The sequence below is a fragment of the Podarcis gaigeae genome, assembly GCF_964106915.1.
Source record: "Podarcis gaigeae genome assembly, chromosome: 5".
Classification (NCBI taxonomy): Eukaryota; Metazoa; Chordata; class Lepidosauria; order Squamata; family Lacertidae; genus Podarcis; species Podarcis gaigeae.
This window is the reverse complement of record NC_139681.1, coordinates 62,622,708-62,638,650: the sequence shown is the minus strand read 5'-3', so window position 1 is coordinate 62,638,650 and position 15,943 is coordinate 62,622,708. Positions and strand designations below refer to the sequence as shown.

Sequence of the window (15,943 nt, the reverse complement as noted above, 5' to 3'; positions counted from 1 at the left end):
CTGAACACCCTTAAGACAAATACTGTTTCTTTGGTCCTTAAGAGTTCCAAAGATGCAACAGAATTTATGTATTTTGACCGGGACCACAAGCTGAACAACAAAATTACGGTAATTTTAATTGATGAAATAGGCCTTACATCTTACAAGTTTATAAACATGGTCAAATATTTCATTAATACCAACTCACTTAAAGCACATCTGCAAAACAATGGAAGAAGAGTTGGAAAAATCCTGGTCATTTGGTCAACTGTAATTTGAACTTAGCAATTTCTGTATGCCATAATGGGCTGCTGGCTTAAAAAAATTATTCTGACAGAATTTTAAATGCTTTTTCCAGTTCCAATGATAAACATGAAATTTATCAGAAAAATATCAGAAAAAGAGTAAACACTCTGAAGCTACTTTCTCTGGAGTAGTTGAGAATTATTAAAATGAACTTTAATACTTAAGGAATTCTATTTAACAGGAGGAAACTGACCCTTCCTGTAGCAAGTAGTGCAAAAAAGAGAAAACCCTGACCTCTGCTGACCACAAGAGACAGAAGAGATGCAATGCTCTTTGTCAATAATCCATTTGAAGAGATTAACAAGATGCCAAGCTTCACTTTTTGGAATTAATTAACATACAAACCACAAATCAAAGCTGCACTAGCCTTATTACAATCTGAAAAGATAGCCACAGATTTAAAAAACCCTATTAAGCAGTTGTTGTAATATTAAATGCCTATAAATAAGCATAAGGGTCCCCCCATCAATTAAGAATGGATTTAAGTTAATTGTGTAAGAATAGAAATTTGTCATTCAGTTTCCACTACTGTACTTTGAAACATAGAGGCATGTGAACCCAGAGAGTAACAGAGAAGTAAGTAACAAAGACAACCAGGTATCAAGGGGGTGGATGTCCCAGTGAAGAGAAAGGGTAAGAAGCATTTTTTTTCCAAACATGGAAACCAGGGTTGTGGGGTGGTTTTTTGTTTTTGTTTTTTACTTTTCTTGCTTTGTTACTCTCACCTTTTTTTTTGTTACACTCGTCTTTTATTCTAGGCACAATGTCAAAAATAGAGCTTTACATGTATTTCCAATTTCAGCAACAAACTCTGGAAAACACTATGTTGTAATTTAGGATGGGAGCATTAAAAATGAAGTGGAGCCAGAACTATTAGGTCCAAGGCATTTGCCTGAAATATGTTTTTGTCACTTCTGGTACTTCTTTTTTTCAGCAATTTCTGAAAGGGCAAGATTCAAGGGTAAGATACATTGCCATTCCGTATGAACTCTCACTGATTTCACTAGCAAGCAGGACAATCAAACCTCAGCAAGGATAATCTCAGTAAACAGTAAATCATTGGGACTTTATACCTATTTTTTTATGCTAAAAGAAGCCCTTTTTATTTCTATGGAAGGATTTAATCATTAAACTTCTCATTAATACCTAAATTGTTCCCAAATCCAGTCAAAATATATTGACAAACATGTTACGTTTTATTAAAAAGCTGCACCACAATTGAAGATTACATTTTCACAAGGACATGGGAAGAGGGAGAAGCCTCCTGTTTTAAGATCAGTTGCAATTTTCTTACTTGCTATTTGCAATCTCTGCCTTTTCAGACAGCCACAGAAATGCATTCTCTCCCATTTTAAAAAGAGGGAAGGACCATTACACAACCTCCAGAACAACCTCTAGAACAGTAAATGAAACATGTCTATGTTTCATTTACAAAGAAGTAAATGGGCAGAAACAGAAATATTCTTGGCTTTAATATGGTGTCTTTCAGCATTTTTTCCAGTCCACTCGCACCCCAAATGCACCATCCATCTGCTCCTCTGAAATAAATGGCAGGAAGGTAACATCGGTCATTTTGCAAACGCAGCCCCTTGAAGGAAGACAGATTTTGTTAATATACTTACGGTGGTGAGTAATTTCTACAATCCTGCTCCATTTTCATGTGTTATGATGTGGACGGCAGAAAAACGAAACCCAAACCTGATCTGCAAAATACAGCAAGGAAATTCCACCCACACAATCCTGCAACCCCGCTGCAAAGGAGAACACAGACACTACTGACGTCACAGATTCATGAATGGATGTATACGGGGCTGTTTTAGGTTTCAGAATACAGCCTGCTGTGGTGTGTGCTCTGAAAAAGGAGGGGGGAAGAGGAGAGGAGAGTCAGGTGGGACAGCCAATCAGAATCAGGCAACAACAGCCTGCCTTTCTTCAGAGGAATCTCATCACAGAGCAGGCAGATGCTACCAATCAAACCCCTGCGACACAGCATCAAAGGGTTATGATACAGACCCTGCCAGCTGGGAGGGGTGTGGGGCAAGTGGGACCGGATGATAATGAAAACAATGCTGATACGTGAGGTGAATATTAGAACAGCATGTAGAAAAGCTGCAGAACAGAAAAGCTCTCTTCCTTCATTATATGACGAGTGCATAACAATATCACAGCAAAGCCAGCCATCCGAATAGATCTTGCATGACAAACCTATCAAATATCTGATATCTGCTATAGGAAACTAGTACATTTATTAACCAGAGACCTACATTACTTCAAGCATACACCATGACACTAAGGGTTGGATCCAGACTTAATCGTACTTAGAGAAGGCCCACTGAAATCAATGGGATTTAAGTTAGCGTAACAAACCTCATTGGTTTCAAGGGGAGCTACTCTAAGCATAACTAAGTCTGTATCCAATCCCAAGTTAATAACTAAACATTATACCCAGATTTGAGGAGTATATAAAAGGAAAATAATATAGGATGGTATGCATAATTAAGGGAACACAGTAAACAATAAATATAGAGAAACCTAGAACTTTGTTTTGAAAATGGCGGTTCCTCCCAAAGGAGAACAACATTTGAAGTGTTAGATGCAATTTAAAGAACTGTATGAAATTGGTTGTTATTGTTATTGATATTTACTGGTATATCCCACCTTTCCTCCAGAATTGTAGAGTTATGTTGGTACAGACCCTAACATTTCACATGTTGTATGTTGAAAAAGTAAGCTACTATAATTCTCACCTATTAATAATCTTTCCGTTCTAAATCTAAGGTTCATTCTGGTACCTGATCATTGTTCCAGGCACGGCAACATCCCATGCCCTCTCTTCAAGCTGTGCATTGATTTGCTCTTCAAGGTAGATAAACCAAGCTGACACTCAGTGCAGCTTCAAAGAGCAAGAGTAAGACATTCCAACACTGGATTCTTCTATCTGAAAATAGCCAAATAAAACAAGACTAATAAGATTTTTTAAAAGAACGTTTTGGCTTGAATTGCACCAGGCTCTGCATATACTTTTCACATGGTCCTCCAAAGAGAACTGAATCCCTAAATACAACAATATGAAATTCAACAAAATATAACTATGATGTTTACATTATATAAGATTCTATATATTGTAAACTAATAAATATATTTTTTTAAAAAACCTGTTCTCATGCAGCTATGTGAACTGTACAAGCTCAGGTGTCTCACTGGCTCTATTCAACCATAATTCCAAGCCATATTTTGGAACCACACAACAAAACTTGGGATCATACACTCCCTCCTCCCTCAAATTCCTTCCAGTACTTCCTAGTTCTGTCAAAAATAGTGTATACATAGTGTGTACAGAAGAAGGAAAGAGCAAGAAAAGGGGGTACACAAGCCTAAGGCTTGCTCATGAAACACCAAACAATTAGTATTACATCAGAACTGAACCAGTATCTTGATGACTCCCAAACCATCACCATATTTTGAATTAAGAACTTATAGTCCCAGTTTGCATGTGATGCTAAGCCAAACCATGACTTAGTAGGAACATGAAAGTTCCCAGAGAGGAGACTGTGGCTGCTTTGCTGCTTCATGGTTTATCTGGAGCACAAAAAGTATAAGCCTGGGTTCTGGCAATATGCTACATGAAATCATTGCTTAGCTCACAGTACTGCAAAAGCAGGGGCAAAGGAGAAGCAAAGCAACCAGAATCTGCCTTTGGGGAGCCTGTGTGCTTGTGCTAACCCATGGTTTAGGTCTACATTACATGTGAACCAAATCATAATCAGATTCTTGAAAATGCATTGTCAGGTTTCAGCTCTGCCATCACCTCTAGAGACACCCAGGTCAATTTATAGAGAGGTCCATCAGTACACACTAACTTCTTCCTGTATTTTACCAATCTAGGACATTCTTCAAAACATGACTCCTGCTTTAGGCTCTATCAATGAACTTATCAACTGTCATGACAAAATCAAAACACGTAGGACTCTACAGTGATACCTTGGGTTACGAACTTAATTCATTCTGGAAGTCCGTTCTTAACCTGAAGCTGTTCTTAACCTGAGGCACATTTTCACTAATGGGGCCTCTCGCTGCCACCGCCGCACGATTTCTGTTCTCATCCTGGGGCAAAGTTTGTAACCCAAGGTACTACTTCCAGGTTAGCGGAGTTTGTAACCCGAAGTGTTTGTAACCCAAGGTACCACTGTATTTGACATCAGAGGAATGCTGCAACTCAGGAATGATAAGGTACATTCTAGACCTAGGGCAACCTTCTTTCTAGTGGTTAGGCAATCCTTAATATTTGGGTCTGTAAAATCCCAAGTTCTGACTACAATTTTTTTTTTAAAAAATGTTATCAGAACTTCTCAAAATAGTGTATTTTCCAACAAATACAATATTTCTCTTAAAAGATAGTAAATTGTGCTCAAACAAAAACTGATCAACCCATCCAAATGTTTAACAAATGTATAGACAGTTGAAACTCAATGACATATAGAGAGAGTAACAATTAGGTGACAGGTGCTTTTATTCCAGTTGGAGAGGTGTGTGCTTAACAAGTGCAAGAGTTAAGATATATTAAATTAGGAATGAAGGATTTTATTATTTGAACTAAGGAATTAAAATATAACTGAGAGAAGAATATCATATACAAGTATCTTGAACAAAGAAAATTATATTCACAGTGCGGGGGATTTCAGAATGGTTCATTATAAACAGTGGGTTTTTTTTTCTAAAAAAAATGTTTAGGGATACTCTCATTTTCCTACTCATATTGAAATACTGCTCCTCAAAAAGGCCAAACTTAGATTCACAAAATGTTTAGGGATATGTGTACCCCAGCATCCCCCCAGAAAAAAGCACTGATTATAAATATAAATGTTCTTAAATAATATGACTGAAAAGTTCTATAAAACAGATGTCCAACCACTGGGAAGAAAAAATTCAATAGCTTTATAAAACATTTGCTAATTTTTCAAGAGAATAAAAATTTAAAGCTTGTGCTGCCAATATTTATTCTTTCTACTATGGTCCCATTGCTAGCTATGGCAGATTAAATTCAGAGTGCATGAGACACTTTTCTCATTCATAGCAGACAATAGGAAAACCCACTCACTCACCTCTTCTGCCCTCCACAGGAGTCATTATGTGTATTTACAGATTACTTTAATGTGCATCATTTGCTAGCAGGAAATGGATCTCTCTCTAGATAAATCTATTGAGTTAAAAACTAAGTATTTTAATTTAAAATACTCACTTTAAACTGCATTGGACTACATAAAACAATGCAAAACTTTTGTTGCAGTGGATCTCTTCAGTGTGTAAACTTTGTCCCCATCAAGGCTGACTGGTATAACATTTGTACACATTTACTCTAGCCCAGAAGCCTTGGGGAGTTTCTGTCCAACTCAGCAAGGTGGGAGGGTTTGTTATTTTAACTGCTGGTTGATAAGGGCTTATCTCTACGTACTCAAAAGGTTGAATTCAACACACTTAAGAGATAGATCAAAGAACACAAGGTAAGCCCAGGAATTTTACTTCCTTATGCAAAAGCTTTCCGCTCTTTTCTCTGCTCAGGGCTTGTAGTGCAGTAGTTAGGCTCCACCATGCTACCCACACAATTCATAGCCATAGTTTGCTTGGGTTTGGACAGGCATACCGCCGGGTGGTATATAACCACACTCTGGTTCCCAAACTGATCCTGGGCAATGTATTGATACATCACCCAGGCCTAGCATAGAGTTTAGTTAGCAACCAATGACGCATTCCTTAAGGAAGTGAAGATTACTGTATTTTTTGCCCCATAGGGCGCACCGGCCCATAAGGCGCACCTAGTTCGGGGGGGTGGGGGTGGGAATAAAGAAAAAAAAATTGGGATGCTTCGGGATGCAGGCAGCTCTCTGCAAGCCTTGGGAGACCGGCTGCCAAGGCTTGCAGATAGCTTCCTGAAGCCTGGAGAGTGAGAGGGGTCGGTGCGCATCGGCCCCTCTCCCTTTCCAGGCTTCAGCGAAAGCCTGCATTCACCTCATAGGACGCACACACATTTCCCCTTCATTTTTGGAGGAGGGAAAGTGCGTCCTATAGGGTGAAAACTACGATACACTCTGGATTTTGCTTGAATCCAGCGTGCAGAATGCACACATACACCTGCCTCACAACTCTTTTCCCCTTACAAATTATTTTACTGGTTTCTTAAAACGGTCTAGACAAACATAAGTGAACAGAGAACTATTACTCATGGTAGTTTTCATGTTCAAGTGGCAATATACTTTGCAGTACACTGGTGACACGCAACAGACAAAAGCCATGACCTGTGTGTGCGCTTCCAAAGACATTTGGCCAGCCACTGGTGGAAACATAATGCTGGACTTTGGTCTTCACCAGCAAGTAAACTCTTAATCTGAAAATCTGTTGATAAGCATTTCTAAGTATATTTCAATTTGTCTGTCTGACTAGAAATGTTCCCCATGTAGGTTAACAGCCCAATTACAGGCATGTTTACTCAGAATTCCCACTGAATAGTATCAAACTTGTGTCCTATGACACAAGTGAATATGAGAGAGGGAAGCAAATTTTAAAAGTAGCGGGCAGTCTCATCACAGCACCTAACTCAAGGGTAGGGAAGCTTTGGCCATCATCCCAAACCAAGCAAGTATGCTGGTTCACAGGGAGAAAACTGAAACTAGGTCACTCCTCCCTCGCTTTTGAGAGCTAAGCCATGGTTTGGTGAGTTATTTTCGAACCTGGGCTTGTGAGTTACATTCGAACTTGGGCTTGTGATTTGCCCTACTCCCAACAAACCAAGCGCTGTAACCAAGGCATGTTCTTGATGTACCACTCCTTGTCTGTTTGGGTGGGGCAAATTACAATCCCAGGTTTGGACATAAAACAAAGCTAAACCATGACTTAGTTCCTGAGTGACAGAGGTGTGGACAAGCTGCACGTTTCTGTCTGTGAATGCTTGCTTGTTTTATGGTAAGTCATAGTTTGCTTGGGTTTGGACAGGACACTAAGATGTGGTTAAAAACAGAAGCAAAAGTCACCCCAGAGTAGTGGAGGAAAAGGTGAAGATGACATGTCTGAGGCTCATTCACATAATACTAAGGTTTAGCAGTTCAAACACAGCCAATAATATTAATGTTGCCAATACAAACTGGGACCCTGTGTCCAGCAGTTGAAAATGTTACTATGTGTAGTTTCCCCACCACCACCACCACAGATCTACAGTTTGAGAAGTGAATTTGCCAAAATTCTCTCTTCTAGCCAATTATTTGAGGCATAGTTGGCCTTTCGTTTTCAAAATCTAGTAACCTTAATTGTGACTGTCACAGCCTAAGTAACTGTGTTTTGATCTGTGCTTCATTTTGCAACTTTCCTTATTTATATATAAATCCCTGTTTATATAACCACTTTATATAACTATGAACTAGAGCACACTGTGGCAGCTAGAGCTACAGTTGCCTAAAGGTAATATGTAATTCTTGCTTCTATTGCAGCTATTCAAGGGACAGAAGCTCTATGCCATATGGAACCTGGCAATCCTACTAGAAAACTAGACTATGGAAGGATTTCAGCTATAATTCCATCTTCTTTCTAAATTGGAGCCTGAAGCAACATACACCGGAATCACGCTAGAAAAGGCCTACAAGAAAAAGGTGGAAGACCATTGGAGAGGTTAGAAACTTATCCACAAAAAGTTATTGTGCATATTGTGCAATAGTATATTAGCTTTCTAAAAAATTCCTGTCACTGAAGTTTCAGTCCAGTTTATTGCTGGGGAAGAAGCTTGAAAAAACCCCACATATAGTGATACTCTTGACAGCTGTAATGCTTTTTGACTTAACTGGGGCAAAGGAAATTGTGAAAAGCCAGTTCTATATTAACAATCCTGGGTGCTGAGAAATCCTCCTTGCAGAATAAACTACTTTAACATCCCTTTCAAATGCATGCTTTGTCATAATTTTTGCAGAACACAGTTCTCTGTTCTGCTCAGTAACACAAACATGTATAGTACAAACAGCAGCTATAAACTGAAGCTTACATTTTAAATTACCATTTACAGTTGCTTTACAGCTCTGATTCACATGTATAATAGGGACTAGACACATTCAATGAATACTGGCCATATCTGGAGAATTGTCTATAGTTTCATATACTACTTATGATTTATGATGCATGGCCAAACCTCATGACCACATACACACACCTCCTTTGCCTGTCCTCCCCTTGCATACCAACTTCAGCACGGAGATTCTAGTTTACATTAAGTCAGAGTTCTCCAGTAAATCCAAACTGGAGTACTCTGGCTTAATCTTGATAAACTAATCAGAATAACAAGACAGGAACCAACAGAAAAATGGTTGAAATTTTAAGCCTTCTTTTAGTCGACTCAGCTAAAGGCTCAGCATTCAAATATGTCAAATTCTGAGCCATTTCAATAAAAGTGTGGCAACAGTATCCATTAAAATGTACACCTTAACCCTAAACATCTTTATCAGGAAGGATTGCAGGTGAAAAGCTGTCAAGCTATAGTTTTACTAGAAGCAAGTTAGTGCATATAGTAATAGTATTGGTTTAAACTTTAACCTGAGATGCACTTCATATTATGTTCTGGATGCTCATTATATTTTGAAAGCATCTTTACTTACAGTTTTCCAACAGCAAGGGTACTTGTCAAGTCACATTTAGCAGAATATTTTCTATTAATCCAAACAATTACAATTGTCCCTCACATTCCTCATTATACATTTTGGCTATAGAAACCCTAGCTATTGTAATTAGAACCAACCACTAAGTGAAGATGAAGATTCCCCCTTTCCCTATAAGAGTTTTTATTATTAAATATACTATATACAGGAGGGAAGCCTTACAAAATGTTAAGAGAGCACAAGGAAGAACAATAAAATGCTGTCCCAAATGTATCAGATTAAAAGCTAGAGATAAAAAGAAATACATATAAATAACAGTGAACTGTACTGAGGGAACATAAACTATTGAATCTAATGCTAGCGTGTTAAATAAAATATTTTCTCAAATGTATTCATTATTAATTATTGTTATCAAATCAAATCTTACCCACCCTTCATCACACAGGGCTGATCTTAACACCCAAGAGGGTCTGTAGGTAATGAGATAGTCTTTCAGATATTCAAATATTGAAAATGTCAAACAGATCACACATACATTTTTTCCATCTTTAGTGGAGATTTCAATATATTCAATGCTATTGGATATAGGTGATAGACTATAATTCTAATGATGAGCATCAGACCGAGTCTTGATATGATAACTTTAATAGTGAATCATTTGGAAGGAGTCTATTAATGGACAACTGAGTTACAACAAAATCTTGTAGCGGCTGTACAGCCTGTTCTTCCCTGGCACTAGAAATCTGGATCAGCTTCAACAATGATGGATTGGATGATGAAGGTTCTGAACAGAAATGGATAAAGTACGTTGAAGGAATGGACAAGCAGTGCCAGGGGATTCATTGGAGAAATTGACAGTTTATTTCTTATTGGAATTTTCACTACATTTTTATAAGACAAGAGAGATTTTCTTGTAAAAACATGATAAAAATTGGAAAAAAACAAAATATTGCTTGAGATGCAATGTAAAGAGAGGCGTATTTAGAGCACAAAGGTATCAAAGAGAGACCAGAAAATATATATTTAACTTTCATTGGAGAAAAACAGAAAGGACTGTAAAATCAATACTATGTATCAGTGGTTTTATTTCAGGACCTGAAATTTAATGCAAAATATGGTTCCCTATGATTCTTAGAAAAATGTTAAAAACTAATGTCTTGTCGTCGTACTTAACACAAGTTTTGGAATGTAAGAGTGCTGCCTAAAAACTTTGAAACTTAAATGGGATTAGTCAAATATGTGAAAGTTAAAGAGTCCTTTTGGCTGTACAAGCAATCCAACACCAGTTTCCTCACCCATCTCTCCCTTCATTCCTTTCCTTCTTTGACCTCTGCCTACCCTGACCTTGCCAAAATTATTTGGAAGCCCAATTTGGAAGCAGATTTATGAAAAATATATGAAGACTCATCATATCTACAGTTAATTCCTTCAGATCATGGAGCTTTTCAAGCCATGTTCTCAAGCATATTTTTTTCTTTTTTTAACTGAACATCTAGTCTTAGGAATACTTCTAGGGAGCCTGAAATCTTGCTCAATGTTTTGAGAAATTTTAGTTAATCCTAATAATGTTGTTCCACGATGTTTTCTAATGGCCCAGGATTGCTACCTGCAATTTCTTCCACAAAACACAATGGCTGTTAAAACCTACAAATAAATATTTAAAAGGTATCAACAGAGAAGAGCTTATGTTCCTAACATACAGAAGCCTTTATCATCAAGTCCTTTTGGGTGACACCAACTAAATGTCAGTGTGATTTCTCTCCCTCTCTATTTTTTGATAGTTTGTTTGTTCACTTGACAGGATTGCATCTCCAAAACACCAGACAAAGCAAAAATAACTACTTACTGTCCTCAAATTGTGGATTCCAGAAGAAGGGTAACAATTCACGACTCATTTTTGGAAGCTTTAATTATCCATGCATTCCTGCTGATTGGGTCCGTTTGACGCTATCCCCAAAAATCTGGATTTTAGTGCACTGGGGGGAAAATTCAAACAGTTAGTCAAACATATGCACATTTTGTGATTTATGACATTTACAAAAGAGATCACACTATGTAAATAAACTATGTTTGTTTCCTGCCAAATTCTAGGGAATGTTCTTGTTGGATATATAATCCAAGAGGGAAGACTTCATTTAAGGTGCAGAGCTTAGGCACAGGAGGATTAGGACACCTTAAAAATACTACAAGAAACAAATGCAAATTGAGTAAATCCTGCTTTTTTGTGCACAGCATGGGGGGATTTAACTCTGCACTATTACATGAACCTGCCTATTTGCTCAACACTGCATAGTGTAAGACTGCAGAACTCTCCCCCCTTTTTTTCTGAAGCAAAAATAACATCACAGTAACATTAAAATATTATTGTCAACTTTAAAAATCTGGCATTTTCACTAATGCATACTATTTTTAACATTTTGTTTATTTAGATATTTATTCTCTCAGAGTCAAAACATACAAAGGTCATAGAATAAGATAATTGTAAAACAGGTTAAAAACCAAATCTAAGATTTACAACAATAACTATCTAAAAACAACTGATTTCAAAATCTGCAGTAAAATAGCAGCAATACTTAAACATTATAACATTAAGAACCTAGATAGACTAATACCATTATCACTTAAAAGCAAAAGAAAACAAAACCAGTCAATAAGAGAAACACACATCCCATGGGAGGGAATTCTGTAACAATGCAGTCAAGCATTGAGAAAGTCTTCTATCTGCCTATCTCTCCATAGGACAAGTTCATTTAAGCTGGTGATACAAAAAGAGCACAGACTGTAAAACCTTTAGACAAATTTGTATCTACTAAATGCTCACCGTTTTATAATAAACACTCCATTCAGTACCTGATTCTGGGTTCGCCTGCTATTTCCCCACTTAGGTAATTGCTGTGCAAGACAACAACCCTGTGGTGGGCCATAAATCTGGGGAAAATATCTTGATATGCATGCTTTCATTGATGGCAGGTGTTTTCATGTATGTTTGCATGTAACATGTGACCAGGACACCATGAGCAAATGCCTAAGCCAAAAAGATATGGCAGGAAACAAATTTAAATGAACTTATTTATTGTAACATATCTTACTAGGAACTCTTTATAGAATGTAAATCCTTCAGGCCCTTTTATTGCACCCCCTGTGCATCAAACATGAATAGGAAGGTCATAGAGAAGCTCTCTTGATGATGCAAAAATTAGCTCTGCAACTCACTTCCAAGTTACAACCATGTATTATTTAATTTATATCCTACCTCTCTGGCAGTGCTCTACTTTACAAATGGAAAAACCAGCTGCAACATTTAATCAATTAAAAGCTTAGTCAGTTAAAAGCTTGCTTTTTTCAGAGCTGTTGTTTTAATGCATATGCAAATTTAACAAATGCATTACAGTATTCCATTCATTAATCAACTAAGAGTTATTTAATCACATGACAGCCCTAAAAAAATCCTCGTTTTTGATATTATAATAAGTAGTTAATACATTACAGATTGTAGCAGCATACTTAAAACAATGTGCACAATCAAGCACAAGAGTGTTCGGAAAGAAAATTCAGAACATGAGCTAGTCTAAATCTGGAACCATGTTAAATCATTTCACTAGGCAAGGACAACATCTCACACATCCCAAACAATCTGCATAAAAATATGGTGTTTGATTTGGCCCTAAGTACAAATAAAAATTATAAAATACGGTATGTACACTTATCTACAATCCTTCTGTCAAAACCGTTAAAATGATTTGAAATCACAATCACTAACAACAATAGGACTGCCTTGCTGAACACTCACATAGAGGAGATTATGTCAATTAATTACATACAACAGGTTAGAAGGAAGAACTTGAAGCAATTAAACTATAGGATCAAATTTAACTTTTGGACAGTTGTATAGGAACATGTTGCAAAAATTAAGACTGTTGATTTAACAGAAGCTAACAGCACAGACTCATGCTGCTATTTCCACTGTATTCCATTGGGCTTATGAACAGGCACATTACAAAGTTTGTGCATATTTACTGAGAAGCAAGTCGTCTGAGTTCAATGGACCTTATTCTCTGGGAATTGCATTTAGGATTACAGCAGGCATAGGCAAACTCGGCCCTTCAGATGTTTTTGGGACTACAACTCCCATCATCCCTAGCTAACAGGACCAGTGGCCAGGAATGATGGGAGTTGTAGTTCCAAAACATCTGGCGGGCAGAGTTTGCCTATGCCTGGGTTACAGCCTGAAAAGGCAATTCCCCCCTCTCTGATTCCTGGGAGAGTTAGGATGGTGCATAGGTGCCACTCCACCAGGTTCTGTCAGCAGAGAGGAGCACTGCTGGTGGAGAGGAGGCTCCACCATAGCAGAGGGCCCAGCTTTGTAGTAACAGGTGGAAAGTTACAACTGGCAGTTCCCTTTCAAGCAGTAAAGGTAAAGGGACCCCTGACCATTAGGTCCAGTCGTGGCCGACTCTGGGGTTGCGGTGCTCATCTCGCTTTATTGGCTGAGGGAGCCAGTGTACAGCTTCCAGGTCATGTGGCCAGCATGACTAAGCCGCTTCTGGCAAACCAGAGCAGCGCACGGAAACGCCGTTTACCATCCTGCCAGAGCAGAGCAGTAGCTATTTATCTACTTGCACTTTGACGTGCTTTTGAACTGCTAGGTTGGCAGGAGCAGGGACCGAGCAATGGGAGCTTCGAACCGCCGACCTTCTGATCAGCAAGCCCTAGGCTCTGTGGTTTAACCCACAGCGCCACCCCCATAGCAAGCAGTAAACTCTGCAACAAGGCGTTGCAAGGTGTGGGCCATAGATGGTATCCACTGGGTCCCTTCCAAGGATCCAAGGATCACACACAAACCACATGTGTGGTTTCCTAACACATCTTTACCAAAAGAACAGTGATTCACTTGACTTGGGGAAGTGGTAAAACATATGTTTGGCACACAGAAGGTCCCTGGTTCAATCACAAGCATCTCTAGCAAGGGATGAGAAAACCCACTGTCTGAAAGACTAAGGAGCTGCTGCCAATCAGTGCAAACAATACTGAACGAGATGGGCCAACGGTCTGACCCTGTGTAAGGCAGCTCCGTATTTTCCTAATCGATGGAAAGCAGAATGGAGTCTGCAGCTGGTGGCGAAGAACATCCAGCCATGTGAACTGGCGGGAAGGGGTTTCAGGGAGCGATTTTTTGGGAATCGGAACAGGGTTGTTACAAGCGCGTCCCTGTTTCCATCTGCCAAATATCGAGGAGGAGGATACGCCTGGTGGCGCGGATGTGCGTGTACCAAAGACAACAGCACTGGGCTGCGGTCCTGCCCGCACCACGTAGCCAGGAATCCGTGTCTGAGGTGAGGGAAATCCCCTCAGCCGGCGGGGCAAAAGAACCGGCAGGACCCCCTGCCTAAAGCAGCGCCCTCTCACAAGGAAATGCTGCAGGAAACTCCCGCCGGCCAAACCCCGGAGGTGCCTCCGCGCGCCCAACCGCCGCCACACCGCGACCCGAGCCAAGGACGCGCGTCCCCCCAACTAGCTCGCTCGCCTCACAGCACCCCGTTACTCACCGCCCAACCGCCGTCCTGAAGCCACTAGCGGCCATTGGTCCTCCTCCCACCTGCCGGGCCATCAACAGCGCGTCACTTCCGGCATCACCTGACACTAAAGCAAACGCTCTCGGCCGCCAACCTTGTGTTTTGGGTCCTCGACTTCCGGCTCCACGACGCCTCCGGAAGCTGCGCAGTGCTTGGAAGGCTTACATAAATGCGTTTAATTCGGGATGCGGCTTAAAGCGTGTTCTGCCAAATCGCTTTTAATGCCAATGTGAACTCTGAAAGGCCAGCGGCTTGCGGCTATTCCAAGTACCGAGTTCTCCCTCCTGCTTGCTATTCCGCAGTAACCAATGCAGCGCTCTCATTATAGATAAATAGCGCCGCGGGGTTCGACGGCAGTTGCAGCAGAGATGGAAGCTGGAATTCTATATACACACTTACCTAGGAGTAAGCCTTAATGAACCTAAGTGGACTGACTTCTGAGTAGATGCATACAGGATTGCACTGTGATCAACTAATTCACACCCATAGGAACCAAGGTTCCTACAGCCCTCCCAATAAAATATTTGAGGGGACCGCCCCCTCCCCCCTAAGTTGATGGGCATTGGTATTCAAACAGTGTTATGTGATCGATTTTTATTTTTATATTTTCACACCTAAATGAAAAAGCTGTTTTTCTTTTGTGAATTCATCTCAGGGGCGTACCCAGGGGTTGGCCAAACTGGCCTCAGGGGGCCAAAAATCCCCCCAGAAATCTGTCTCCAGTTTTCTCTCTCTCTCTCCTTGACTATGCTGGAGATGGACTTAAAAGGGGACCAAAAACAAAAAGGTGTGGAAACCTCTCATCGACATCGCTAAGCAACGATTATTTGTTCTGCTATGCACCCGCAAGGGTATCCGGCTGCCTGTGGAGCAGCTGATCCATTGTTTGGGAAAGAAGAGCAGGGCTGGCGGGGTGGGCGGAGCGGCTTTCCCTGCGCCTGTGTATGTGAGTGACTTGGGTGGGCATGAGGAGGAGGAGGAGGAGGAGGAGGAGGAGAAAGAAATGAATAAAATTTGCTTGCACAGCCAGACTTCCCCGTTTCTAAAAGCGAGCGATCCTCCCCCTTTCCCTTTCCCCGGTGAAGCAGAAGATGCGATCCCCTCCTATCTGGTTTTGCAGCTCTCTGAGAGTACTAAAATTATCCCTGTACAGGCGGCCATTCGTTCATCTAGCTCAATATTGTCAACACTGACTTTGGCAGCGGCTTTAAAAGTGGGCTCGACAAATTCATGTAGGAGACTGCTGACTGGCTGCTAGTCCTGATGGCTATCATACCTTATGATTTTTTTGATGCTGCCTACAGACTAAGGCATGGTCTACAGTATCATGGCAGTTTTATTTAATTTGAATGAAAAAAATCACATGAATTCATGAGGATCCGCCTTTTACCCGTTTCCCTCTAAGGGCAGCAGCAGTATGCCTCGGGAAACTAGTTGCTGGGGATGGCAAATGGG

General features: G+C 40.0%; 1 protein-coding gene across 9 annotated transcripts in view; it reads right to left on the bottom strand.

The window, feature by feature from the left end:
- Positions 1 to 15,073, bottom strand: part of MAP3K13 (mitogen-activated protein kinase kinase kinase 13) — a 41,282-nt gene extending 26,209 nt beyond the window's left edge. The window contains exons 1-4 of one of the 9 annotated variants that reach the window (XM_083741802.1): positions 14,462 to 15,072; positions 10,762 to 10,891; positions 3,078 to 3,223; positions 1,908 to 2,135 (exon numbers count right to left, since the gene is read on the bottom strand). The gene's annotated coding sequence lies outside the window, so the exon portion shown is untranslated. Of the gene's footprint in view, positions 1 to 1,004; positions 1,226 to 1,907; positions 2,138 to 3,077; positions 3,224 to 10,761; positions 10,892 to 11,765; positions 12,207 to 14,461 lie in introns of those variants that run through there. The other 8 variants (XM_083741803.1, XM_083741809.1, XM_083741806.1 and 5 more) reach the window with 8 other exon arrangements.
- Positions 15,074 to 15,943: the final 870 nt, after the last annotated feature.